The sequence below is a fragment of the Anopheles ziemanni genome, chromosome 3 (genome assembly GCF_943734765.1).
Source record: "Anopheles ziemanni chromosome 3, idAnoZiCoDA_A2_x.2, whole genome shotgun sequence".
Lineage (NCBI taxonomy): Eukaryota > Metazoa > Arthropoda > Insecta > Diptera > Culicidae > Anopheles > Anopheles ziemanni.
In genome coordinates this window covers 81,125,098-81,138,539 of record NC_080706.1, presented here as the reverse complement: position 1 = coordinate 81,138,539, position 13,442 = coordinate 81,125,098, and positions in this window count along the sequence as shown.

Below are 13,442 nucleotides of genomic sequence, written 5' to 3'. Positions count from 1 at the left end.
AATCCTGCGCACGTCGGATTTACTACATTTTCCATTATCGTGCGGATTTACTTCATTTCCATCATAACACCATAATGTGCTCCAACCCTGAAAATTGCATTGCTTTTATCATCTATCTTGTTTGCATTCACTTGCCTCAAGTCATGAAGTAATTTGCCTTGAGTAGACTTACCCTCAGTGGAATGCAGAAGAGAAGTAACATGGTTCAAAGAAAGCATCACAACCACCTTCGTGTAATAAAGGAAGCGTTAAATCATTCGCCGGAAGTAAGCCGTCGCGTTAGTAGCCAGCAGCAAAGATGAAACTCAAGTCCGGGTACTATCACATAGTTGCCAACCGGCACCGCTCAACATCAACTATACCGGGATGGCAAATGTATTGTATGTTGAAATGAATGTTTTAAAAAATTTAAATTTATATGAAAATTGCATTAAAAGTTGAATAATCCTAACATTCGTAAATGATGGACTTTATTCGCTTCGAAATGAGAAAAAGGGGCGAACATGCACAACGAAGATAACAAGCTTTTAATTGCAAGACAAAATAAAAACATTTGGTTTCTATGACAACAGAAGCTATGGGGCATAAATAGATCCTACAAAAACTACATGCTGTACTGTATTGAAAACATACAATTTAAACATGTATGGTTTAATGAAATAATAAGTATTATATGTATTTATACGAAATTTGTGTTTCCATTTTATACCACTTCACAAATACTTGCACAGGTAATCAAATGAATATGAAGGCGTTAGAAGTAAACTAATTCCGTTAATTTTTGTTTGTTTAAAACATGTTTCACAAGAAACGTAGAACTCGAAGGAAAATGCTCCGTAACACATTCATCCCAGAATATAAAAAAGGCCACTGTCAAAAGCAATTTCGTGATAGCTGAGCGTGCGAAAATAAGGAAAATTCTATTAATTTTATTACCATATAAATGAAATAAAATAAAAATAAAATAGATCGTTATTTGAGAGCTCGCCAATCATTGACTGGGGAGGGAGGGACGGCGAAAATGCGCTGTTCAATACGATTGTATTATCAGCTCCATAAAAGTTTTTGCCACGGTGGGCGGGATTTGTGCGTGTATACGTGTTTTGTGGCTGCGAACGAGAAAAATCGGGATGGTTCGTCGAAACCGAATCCAGAACAAGGGGTGAAACAGCTGAAATGGTGTGAGTCAAAAAAAGAAGACATTCGGACACGTGCAGAAAACACCTACCACAGATTGGTTTCCCATGAAAAGACGCCGGAAGTGGCGCTTATTAGAAGGATATCGAGCAAACGATGACAATGCCTGAAGGCGGAGAAGTCCAAAAAATGGGATTATAATGGCCAAACCATCGAATGATAACACTCAATAAAAATTTTCTTGTTTCATCCCTGTTGTAGCGCAGACAAGTTAAGCTTTAAGTGAATCCTACTTTTCCTCCAGCTGTATCACGTAAATTCTTGAAAATACCACAAAGTCGAAAATAGTTTAACCAAAATGGATAACTTTCATTTTTTAAGCATCCAGGGCCAGAGCCTTCCATAACTTCATGGGATACACACGATATAGTGATCATTTAAATGGGTTCTGCTGGAAGCGCAGTAGGCAAATATTTTTATTGCTGCGACACGCAAGTGCAGAACCTGATCTTATGGCTGTACAAGTGCATCTGAATGAAGCTGCTGCCATGTCCACCATAAACAGTAACATTCTCCAACATCCGATTCTTCTACTTCTGAGAATTATATTGAATAATTTATCCTGTTCTGAGTACTTTCGATATATGCAATTTGATAAATTTTATATCATTTTAAGAAGTGTTGCAGATTGTTTGACGTTATAGTTTTACAGAAATTTTTTTCGATTCTCGTCAAGTTTTTCAAGATTCATTCAAATTCTAAGTACAGTGAAGTTAATTCATGGGTAGAGTGTCGCTGTCGAATTTACGGGCTCGTAAAAGGTAACATATTGAAAAGATTTTTTTACGAACTTCTTCAACTTCGGGTACCTGGAGGAAGCGAATTGAGTTTCCCATAAAAAAGCAACAAACTTTCAATCTTTCCAACGCTTCAAGAAGGAATTTTTCCCCAGTATATAAAATCTGAAACTGACACGCAGAACCGTCGGGTTTGCCTTGGCCTATTTTCAGGTTCTTTTCCGGAGGCTGGATGAAATCAAACATTATGCCCACCCGCATTTCCTCCCTTTTCTGGATAGTTCTACACTCGTCGACAGCTGACACGCTTCAACGCGGCACGGCGATGTGAAAATGGAAAATGTAAATTTTCCTAACACATTTGTTTGAACAGAACGCTGCGCTTCGGGTGGCGAGTAAGTCGATTGATTTGATTTGTTTTCCCAATGCTGCATATGCTTCGCTCGATTTGATTTGATTGATTTCTGAGGATGGCGTTTGAAGCTTAAATCGAAACCTTACAAATTCTGTTCACACGTGTGATTGGTAGGAAAAGTCATATATTGAAGGTGAATATACAAAAAAAAACACCTGATTGAAGTGGTAGTAACTTTATCCTCTTATTTTAACACACTTCCGAAACCGGATAAAATCGAAAGTAGTTTAACGGTAAATGTCAAACATATTGAGAACAAATCGTTATTGCTTTAATCCTGAACGAGCAAACATTTTATAAATATACCTTAAGTTGCGTAGGGCTATAAAAAGTCTCACATTTCTGGTAATTGCCACAAATCTCGTCCCTAATCCGTTTCGATTGTATGCGGCGAGGAAATCCATAAAAATCCATTCAGAAAAATTAAATCTTCCACAATGCGTCTTCGAGCTTCTAGATATGGTCATTAAAAAAACCCACCATATTCCACATTTATATATATTGCCTTCGGTTGGTAATGTTTATGGTTCAATGGAAAACATCCTTCCCAGCTTTTACCAATTCAATACTACCGTTTCCACTTTGTGTTGGTGGAAAACTCGTCATAACCATTTTTATTATCACTTCTGACTGGATTTTGAAAGCGGTTCACGCGATTCGTTTTTACGCTTCTCTCGAACATCCCTTGTGGGGACAAAGCGACATCCGACTGGCTCACAATGTACGATCGACATATTTCAAATCGCCATTTCCACGTTCCCTACTGTTCTCTAAAACTGTCCTGCGGAGCACTGGTGTTGTGCCAAACCGGGAGTTCAACGAAGAGAATTCGTTTCCAAATCGATTCCGATCTGACATGCTGTTGCCCTCGACGTACTCCTTCTAATGGCTGGGGTTGAGGGGGTCCCCGCCAATCAGAACACCCGCTAACCAGCCTTTTCACGCTGCACAGATACACATGATATTGACAGCAGCCAAAACCGAAGCGAGAGCTTGGTACAACTTTAGATTGAAGCTAAAATAGCCCACGGCCATAAATTTATCTTTCTGTCTCGGTTACCACCGAACCTGGTTGTCACCCACTGGATCCTTTCACCGAAGGTCCCAGGAAGTGACATCCTTTTCCCTTCTCCCACATCGTTTGGCACCCATTCCTCCTAGGTTTAACCAGGCTGAACCTGACCAGATTCAATCGACAATGGTGACTTCTTTTCCCGGCAAAGGTTGATTTTTCTCTCTCTTTTGGGCGTTTCCTCCAACCGCAGCTACTTCTCACCACAACAAAACACGACGTCCAAAATGAAAGCCTTGTTGGAGTACAGATGTTCGACTGTCAACAAATTTATTTAGAATTTATGTCCCTCCGAGGTTACACATATGTTCCTCGAGATTTTTTGCTGGTCAGATGCTTTTGCTTTTTCTCGCAAAGGATCGCTACCTACACTGAAATTGAACAGTTCTTTCAGCCACTCCAGAGTGTGGGTGAGTTATACTTACATCCGGTTGCACAAAGAATGTCCTACCAGTTCACTGGTGTCGAAGTGTCAAAACATTCCAGTGCGTTCGATTTCCATCATGTTGGCGGGTGTTAAATGGCATACAGTGACTGTCGGATGCACCCTGTTTGTTCCAGAACTGCACCATCAGGAACTGTGCATTGGCCCAGAAGACCACAAATCCGCGAAAAAGGTGTCTGAATGCAACTGATGCAGTTTTGAGATTGAACTCCACATTCCAAAAGTTTTTTTATGTGACCGAAAGACGTTATATTATAGATCGGTGGTCAGCCGTTCGTAATGCCGATGGATGCCAGACTCAGCACTCGATCCCACAGCTGTGGCGTGGTGTTTCCTCGCGCCACCGTTCCGCCATGAACACCACCTCCAAGAAGCTGCTTGCGTTTTAGTAGAAGCTAAATGAAGCAAGTTCTGGTGTGGAAAAAAATGCTACAAATCAGACGCGACAAGAGTGACAATTAAAGCCATTTTTAAATTGTTTTATAACTTCAAGCATGCGACCCAAAAGCAACAAAAAAAATTTAAGGAAATATTACAAAGTTGAACTATGTTTTCCTCTCTTCAACACCGCTAATCTGACCCACTGGATATTCATTGATATAAAATAAGAACAAACCAGTACACTGTGGTCAATAAATAAACAAGCACAACCCCAACCGAACTCCCTCGAGAGGATGAAAATCCGCCATGAGCTATTGGTGGCGATACTGTGGTGCGGTCTTTGTGTCACGTGCAGTGATTCATTGGATTTCATTTGATGTGCGTGTCAATCGAGGTTTCCTTTTTTTGTCAGGATTTATTGATGAAAGCTTATGTTATGTGTTTTTGTTTAAAGTAACCACTCAAATATGTGGCTGGGTAATCGGATTTTGAGCTACCCTTGCAAGGCATAAAATCTGAAAACATAAATCGAGTAAGAACAGTTGAAAACTGGACCACAACTTTGTTTAGATAAACTCAATCCAACCAATCGAAAAATAAAATACGAAATCGAAAACTTTTACCAACATCCAATGTGGAGTAAAGGAAACTCAAAGTCAGGGAAGATATAAATTTTCAATAAAAATGTTGATGATTTATTAGCTTGCCCAAGTTGCGACAGGGATAGATTGGAAATATGATGAATCGAGAGCGCGTAGGGCGTTCGTTGGGAGTTTTGGTTTTGAGGGAACGTTGGTTGTTTCGCATAGTTTTTTACTTCTTCTATCCACTTTCTTCACTTTTTGGCCCTCCATCTTCTTATCTTTATCAAACTCTTTGGTTGAGGCGAAGATGCTTTGCACCGCTTGTTTATGACGGAAACTTAACCTCAACGCTGGATACTAGATTCGGTTGAAGGAGAGACGGCGTAGGATACCATGAAGCAACCGGTTTGTGTGGAAAAAAATTGCGAATGAAGCATGATAACGGAGTTCGAGTTCACGAGAAGATTTTCCATCCCCCCCCGTAGCGGTATTCAAATGCTGGACCAAACCATTGGGTATAGATGGAAGAAAATGTTGGATGTATTCCGCGCTCTGATCGGAACCGATCGAAGCTAGCCAATCCTAAGATCGTTAGCGAACGGGTACTACTTTGCGTTTGCTGTGAAGCCGGAAGGAAAAAAAATGTGAAAGAAGAAGAAAACATCTCAAACGCCGCCACAAATGGTTTGATGCGAAACGATGAATCGGAAACTGGCGCCGTCATGTCTTCCAGTCGAATAAAATTGATTGAATTCATAACGTTGGTGATTTTCTGTGTGTGTGTTTGTTGTTTTTTCACTCATTTTTGCTTTTCGAACGCCACATACATTATGTTGCAAATCTATATGCTTCTGATGGAAGAAAAGGGAGTATAAAAATATGTTCTTTATATATAAGTGACTGCAACTTTTTGCCACCCACTCTCATATCACAGCAACTGCCATCGTTTTGTAAACAAATTTGAAAATCTTTTTATGACTGAAATTCGACATATTGTGACGATATGTTTGAAATGTTTCTTTATATTTGGGGCATTTGCAACAACCAATAATTGGAGATACGAAATATAAAACATTTTAGACATTATGAAACATTTATTAAGATAAAGATAAAGTGCGATAAGCAGACAATACATCTTAGAATCTGTGTTTAAACAAATAAACCCAAGTAGTTGTGTTAAGTCCATAAAACCCACACCGTGCTTAACTTTGATCGAATTTTATCTCAGCTCGCTTTCAAAACTCGATGTTTGTCATAACCTAGAATTAACGCAGATTATCTTACGAGGAGTACTTAGCGAATTTACTTTTTATCTAAGTTATATGAAAAGAGATAAGAACGTTGAGTATGAGAACCTATAGGTATTATAATACATATACTTCAGTCACGGAATAGAATTAGTTTAAAATTTATCTGTTGAACATTGACGCTTATTGCTAAATTGATGGCAGAGCTTAGTTTAGCCAACTGCTGGAAATAACTAGAAGATTTCAGTAATGCTAAAATACAACTAAAATATATCCACGCACCATATATGACGAATAACTCAACGCAGTGCACATGCACCGGAGTGATAGGCTTCTTTGCATATCCACGTACTTCCTTCATTGCAATCTAAATGGCGTCCGTGAGCCTGTCAAAGCCTATCCTAGTCTCACATTCCCGGAATAGACGGATGGACGTCCTGACCACGATAAAAGGCCGGCGCGTCAAACCGGATGGAGTAGAAAGGACAAACAAAAAAGATAGCGAACGTCATCACACAATGGGTCACATCCCGGTTTGGGTCATCCTAAATGGGGCGAATATTTCAAACTTCCCTCTGTAGACCACCACTTTCCTGAATTACCATCCTGTTGTTCATCATCTGCCCTTCCAAAGGTGACGATATGTTGGCAAAATGCCATCCAGTGGAAGATTACTCTCCGGGACGTGAAAGTGCATGTGACTGCGTCCATTTCGTCCAGTCAGTTTCGTGAGTGAAAAGAGGTTTTTGATCCATCACTCATCGGAACCTCGGGATGCCCACGTTTGGACTCACACGGAGACGCAGCTGGGATGCGCTTTTGGCCTTTTTCGGGCCGTCGTTGCAAGGATGGCCTCCAGCTGGAAAACGGGGAGCCAAAGAATGACGGCCGGAGTTTGGGCTATTCATTTCGCTTGCCGTCATCTGATGGACCTTCTGGACGGTATTTGTGCCCTCTGGACGTGAACGTAATCGCAACGGGGCACTGGTCCGTTCTACAAAGGAATCTCCTCGTGAATGGGCCCATAGTACGCAATTGTGCTGAGTTTATGTTATTAATTTACGATTCGGTCGTGTTGGCTTCGAGAAATTTCACGAGAATCGAGCATGAAATCCACAAAAGCATTACAGCAATGGCTTCCGCGAGGAAGCTTCATGATCCTCGGTAATTTTTTAATGCTTTACATAAAGTGTATGAATAGTACACTTGGCGGAACCCAAAAACACTTTCCGTTTTTTATTGATAAACTAGAAAATATAAATGCCAAGATACTATTTTCACACAGTTTCATATATGCTGTTTTTCTACTAAAACATCTTTCCCCGAACAAAGATCACCCGAGCAGAAAATTTATTTCAGAAACTACACTGTTGCCAAAGAACTTTCAATTTCATCATAATTTACGTATAATTTTGTCGCAGCTTGTGCACATGCAATTTAATCCCCCTTCAAACAAATACGTGATTCCTTAAGCTCTTCGAATGAGTCACTGATTGTCGTTACGATAAACAGCTGTTAATCTTAATCCAACCGAGCTCGTGGCTCCTCACACTTGCTTATCGTAACAGTAAACGTTTCACTGTTCCAAGAAACGCACAAAGCCCTTCCCATCGCATAACCTCAACATTGTACCAGTTGTGCCAGGGCCTAAGGAGCGCATATACACACAATCATAATTGACGCCTCTTCACAAATGTCGCACAAATAATGATCACGCAACGAAGTACGGCTCGCTGTTGGAGGCGTAATTTAAAATTCAATTGATTTCAATTAACATCACCAGCTCTAAAGCACATGCTGCGTCGGAAGGTGAGCCGTACTGGAAGTCTGGCGATTGATGGGACGGCGTAAAGCGATGGCTCGGAGAAACAACGGTTTGCCTCCCACCAGTTCTTCCGATGGAAGGTTTAAGGCATAAGAGCGTCTTTAGTCTTGCTTTGAAGTCATTAATTAGTACACAGTCGAGTACGGACGGGATAGTGTGACCTCAATCCTTATGATATTCAATTTGTAACGAAGCACTAGATCAAAACACATGTCAAACGGTTCAAATGGGTGCAGATTTCTTACGCTGCATCTTCTTGCCTGCAAAAATTTGCATTTTGCATCGGCGCAAAGTCGGCCAAACGTGTGGGATTTCGGTCGGTTTCTATGGTCTTTCAAAGTTCTAGATCAACCGTCCGGTGTTGACGCTATGAATATGCAATGATGCATTTGCACCCCAGTGATCTCCTCACCTTGGATCTGAAACGATAATCACGAGAAAATTAAGGAGGCTGGATAAACGTTAAAATAAAAAAAAAAGTTCGCCACAGAAAGGTGACCGAGCATGGGAGGCGCCACCCGTCACTCTTTGTTGCGTTTCAAATGGAGATTGAAATAAATTGCTTTTCGAAAATAAAAGGTAGGGACAAGTTAGTCTTCCAGGCACCTCAACGTGAGGCGAGCATAATTTATCCAGTCAGCCAATAAAATCCACAAGCAAAACGATAATCATGGTATGGGTCCGAGCCGGTCAGCATGCATTAAAAGTCGAGTTAATTAAAGCATATTAAAAATCATAACCACCAAAAAGTCGGACAAACCGTATCGCCTCCATCACCTTTCTGTGGAGCAACACTTTCCAAACAAACGTAGCACGTACTCATCATTTTTGGTTTATCTTTATTTTCTTTCTGTGTATACTTTGTGTACCGAATGGAGGATACCGATGAGGCTGATGAATGTGTGGGAATGGAGACAGACGCAGAAATTTAATGCATATGAATAAGAAACGAAATAAAATTTATTAAAATTGCATAACGAAGTTTCAGCGAGTTCGGTTTCCCTTCAGAAACGGTTCCCTTACCATGCACATATTGCAGTTTGCTACTTTATAACACCTCTAGAGAGTCTCGTGTATTGCCATTTCCATTTGTACCCCATGTACAGGTTTCATCACATAACTGTTTCCTTTTTCCCATCCCACCCTTTCTTTCAATTGCATACTGCATCATGAGAGCACGTTATGGAAGCTAGGAGGTGGATTTGCGATACATACACGTACGGCATGTTCACGTTTGCATATTCACAGGCCACTCAGGGGGGATAGGGTTCTGTTTTCAACGCCCCACATAATGTTCGGAACATTACCGTTTTATCGCGCCTGTATCTGCATCGCGAGGTATCTTTAGCCCGTGGATGCGGTTGTTCTTCGTGGTATTCAACAATGTCTCACGGAAAACAGGCAATTTAAGCCGACAAGGCAAAAAGGCCAACGGAAGGATCGTGGATGAACGTGTAGGAGAAGTTTGCATCGGAAATAAGCTATTTGTTTCTTTGGGATGTTGCTGACTAGAATTCATTAAAACTTGTTTCTTTGATGAAATGTATAAATTGTACGATACTACATAAATAAATATGTGGATTTTTTTTCGAAATAAAAATTATGGCAGTACAATTTTTCCGTTTTATAAATTTTTCATTTCCAAAAGTGAAAGCATTTTACAATAGCCTCTTTGAATCCAGCCTTTCGGCGCAACCAATTACAAATGGCTTCTAGCTGAATTTGTCTAACCCAAAAACTCACCTCTCATATATTAAAGAAGCGAATTTAGTGTAAAACATGCTTTATGATTGCCTTTAGCAGGACAATGGCAAGTTAACTCCTTCCGTTGAACATTTAAAATAATTAACTCAACGGCGTGGGCTTTTTATTGCGACAAAATAAGCAAACAAATCAACAGTCAGTAAGTTAATTAAGATTTCCGTTTTCAATTTTCCTTCCACAAATGAAATCACACCAAGATGAGATGGTGAAAGGAATTTAAACAGAAGGCAAATGCCTCCAGGCAACCTGCTCCATCATTCATGCCGAGAAAATTGAAGCAAGCAGCGACCAGCCGATCCGTGGAAACCACAGTTGCGTGCAATGGAAAGCTCATCTTCATCAGAACGGTTGCTCGGATAGTGAAAGTTTGAGATCAAAAAATGGCCACGGGACGATGGTTGTAATTCAATTTACAGTGACGATTCGTCCCACAGGGAACGATAGTCTCTCCCACCGGGAACGATTTCTTTATAGCCCGAGAGAGATCTCAACCAAACTCGCAGCATTAAGAAGCGTTCAAATCCTCTTCCCGGTCAGATAATGATATGACTTGATATTGTCCATGGTCGTGCCGGAGGCTCATGAGCTGGTTCGTAATCTCTGTTTCACTTGCGGCTCATAAAACTGGGCACCAATAATCCGGATTAGTGACAGGTTAATCCATGCTTCGCTTTGACAAAACGTTGCGCATCCGGCAGCTTGTACCAAAAGAACACGAGCTTAAACGATAGAAATAAAAAAAACACCTTGCTGGTCACTGAATAGCATTAGTGACGACAATTTTTATCCAATTTCCTCCTAAACGTCACACGGTTAAACTAACTCCGTACCGTTTAATCAATTTTAATCAAAGCGCTCACGATTAATAATCTGCCCTCTAATCTGGCGGTGAATCCCGCCCGAACAGAGGCGCCGACACCCGGCGATGCGCGTCAATCTTGAAGATTTGCAAAGCGGCTATCGCTAGCGCTTTAGAAGCTGCCGATAGAGTTTGGCGAGACGTTGTTTTGACTCCTTTCGGTCAGGAAGTGAGTTGACGTGAAAGCCTACGTCTGATGGACGTTCAGACAAACTGTTACAATCAGACGGGAAGTAAAACAATAACAAACTCCACGTAGATTACTATGTATGTTTGTCCGTTTGTGTCATATTGAACTTGAGTAGCGTGCATAAAGTAAAGCTTCTTTCCTATTCATTATAAGTAGTCAATTGGCAGCAAAACTTAGTGAAAGAAAGAAGGCATCAAATTATGCTCGTATTAAATTCGCAGAGTTATTGTCACGATACTCTGAGAAATTGTTCTAATGTCGTAAAAAAAATCGAGCGTATTTCTGTTTCAAGGCGATTTTTAATCGTTTGTTTATGGTAATTTTAAACAACAAGTACCATAAGCTATTTTCTTCTTCTTCTTGGCGTAACGACCTCTTGGTCATGCCTGCCCGTTAAGGGCTTACGAGACTTGTTTCCCTGTTGTAGTACGTGGATAGTCAGTCCTCTCGTACAGGGGAGGGTCCGGTCTCGGTTGGGATTCGAACCCACGCCGTCGAGGTGGTGAGCCCCGGCGCTCATGTGCCGATTTTCTAACCGGCACTACCGCTCGGCTGTCGCGGACCATAAGCTATAGAGTTTTTAAATTTTCATGAAAAATAACGAAAGAAAGTAAACATCGGTCGACGAAAAACTCCTTAGTTCCTAAATCTCTTCGATTTAACCCATTACACTAAGAAGACTCTCCGCTCGCTTGAACCCATAGCTATATTTCGATAAATATCGGAAACCAGGATACATCTGATCTGACACTCTAGCGGAAACGGAAAACAATCTCTTGTTTTACTTTCTCCTCCCGATAAAACCTATCTCCTGGTGGGTAATCAAAACCAAAGTGCCAGTATCCCGACGATGATTGAAATTGACAGCAGAACCCATGCTTCCCCTGATTCCCGGTCGTATGCCAACCCGGAACAACAGTGTGACAATTTCAGTCAACCCTCCAGCTTCTACGACCCAACCAACTCCCAACCACACCGGAGTGTTTCCAGAATAAACGTACCGAAAATACGTTGCTTTTTACCACGAAGATACAGCCCGAACCACAAAATATAATTTCCCCTCACAAGGGGAAAGGTCGAAAACCGAGCGATCCATGAGGCGGCCAAAACTCGAACACTTTCGAACTACTCGAAATCTTGTTTTCGAAATAATCGAGGAACATGCGTGCTGCGCGATTTCTCCTTGGTTTCCAGCGACGACGAGCACGATTCGATGCTGCACCATGAACGCAATCATCTTCGAACGAGATGCAGAAAGCGGTTCGTTCGGGTCACCAGAATCAAAACAATCACCCGAAGACGAGACACGAGCGGAATATTATCGCGCCGAATGACAACGTGCCGGCTTCAGAAAGCGAAAGGGCGCCTGACGAGTCCGAAGCGCGTGGTTCGGTGCGAACGCAACGTCTCGCAGAGATTCAGTCGTTTTCAGAACTCTCGCGCGAGTGGCTGTGGAGTTGGAAAACAAGCGAAACAAGCAGTTTTGTGAGCGAGTGTTATAGCCTCGACCCGGAACGTCCCGCTTTTCCCGTTGCACTTAGCGCGTGAAATTCAAACAGGCTTGCACGTGCTTGACAAAAAGAGCCACTAATGGAAAACGTAGACGTGCCGAGGAGTTTAACAAATGTATAAACGAGAAGCAATTCGCTATTTCTAGCTTTGTGAAAACGTAGGTCGTGTTGGTAGAAAAACACCAAACCTGTACCGAAGTCTGCTGTTGAAGTGGTCATTTAAGTTTACACTCCAATAGAAAACCTCACATGCATTACTGATTGAAACAAATTGAACAACAGTGAAGTAAAGCCCTTAATTGGCCGTTTTGAGCATTACACAGCCATAAATCGGACCTCCCGTCGGTCATTAAGCTACCCTGTGCCGCGTAGAGTCCGACGAAGTCCATCCAGGGAGCGATATAAGCCAGAAGTTCGAGAATAGGAAACATTCAATTGAAGTAGTTTGCCTCGAGGTTCACATTTATGAACATTACCTGTCGACGGAGGGGCATCTGGTGATTATAGTTCGGTGGTGCAAGTTCTCCAGGTCTCCAGGGGAGTGTGTATCTCGGCGAGAAAGTGATTACCATTTGAGTGTTCTAGTGGTCGTAGTGGAAAGGCAAGTGAATGGGCCATGCGTTGAATGTTGTAGTCGTTCCCAGGTGTGACGTATGAAGAAGCCTGCTGTACAAGATCAACCTAACAGCAAGGGTTTCAAACTTGTGAAAGAAAATCTTGGCAAGCGATAGTTGTCCTGTGTGTGCCGTGTTGGTCTGGACCACGCATTGTTTTGCAATCGATGTGTTGCTCAACGTGTAGCTGATACTTCATCCGCGACCGGTTCCAAGTGCCCGAAACGAGCTTGCAGGTGCTCGAAGGTCGTAGGTACGTAGGTCGTTGCGCACCTTGCGGTAGCGTTGCACAAATAATGGAACCCCTTAAGAAGCTGGTACTCCCGACCTACCATCCTGTTTCCGCTGTTATGCTTCGTAGCTCCTACTCTTTGATTGACCTTTTGAGCAGTGGACTGAAACAAGTTCTTCCTTCCCAAAAGCAGTGAGTTGGTGCATTTTAAATTAAGGTGGTGGTGTGATAACGTGCTGCAACTGGGAAGTGCCAGTATGCAATGGCATTGTTTGGTTTATGCAGAGCATTTACCCTGACCTTGACCGGAAATTTAAAATGTGCTAACTAGCTATCCAGGATAGTTATTGAAGCAATGAATTGGTTTAA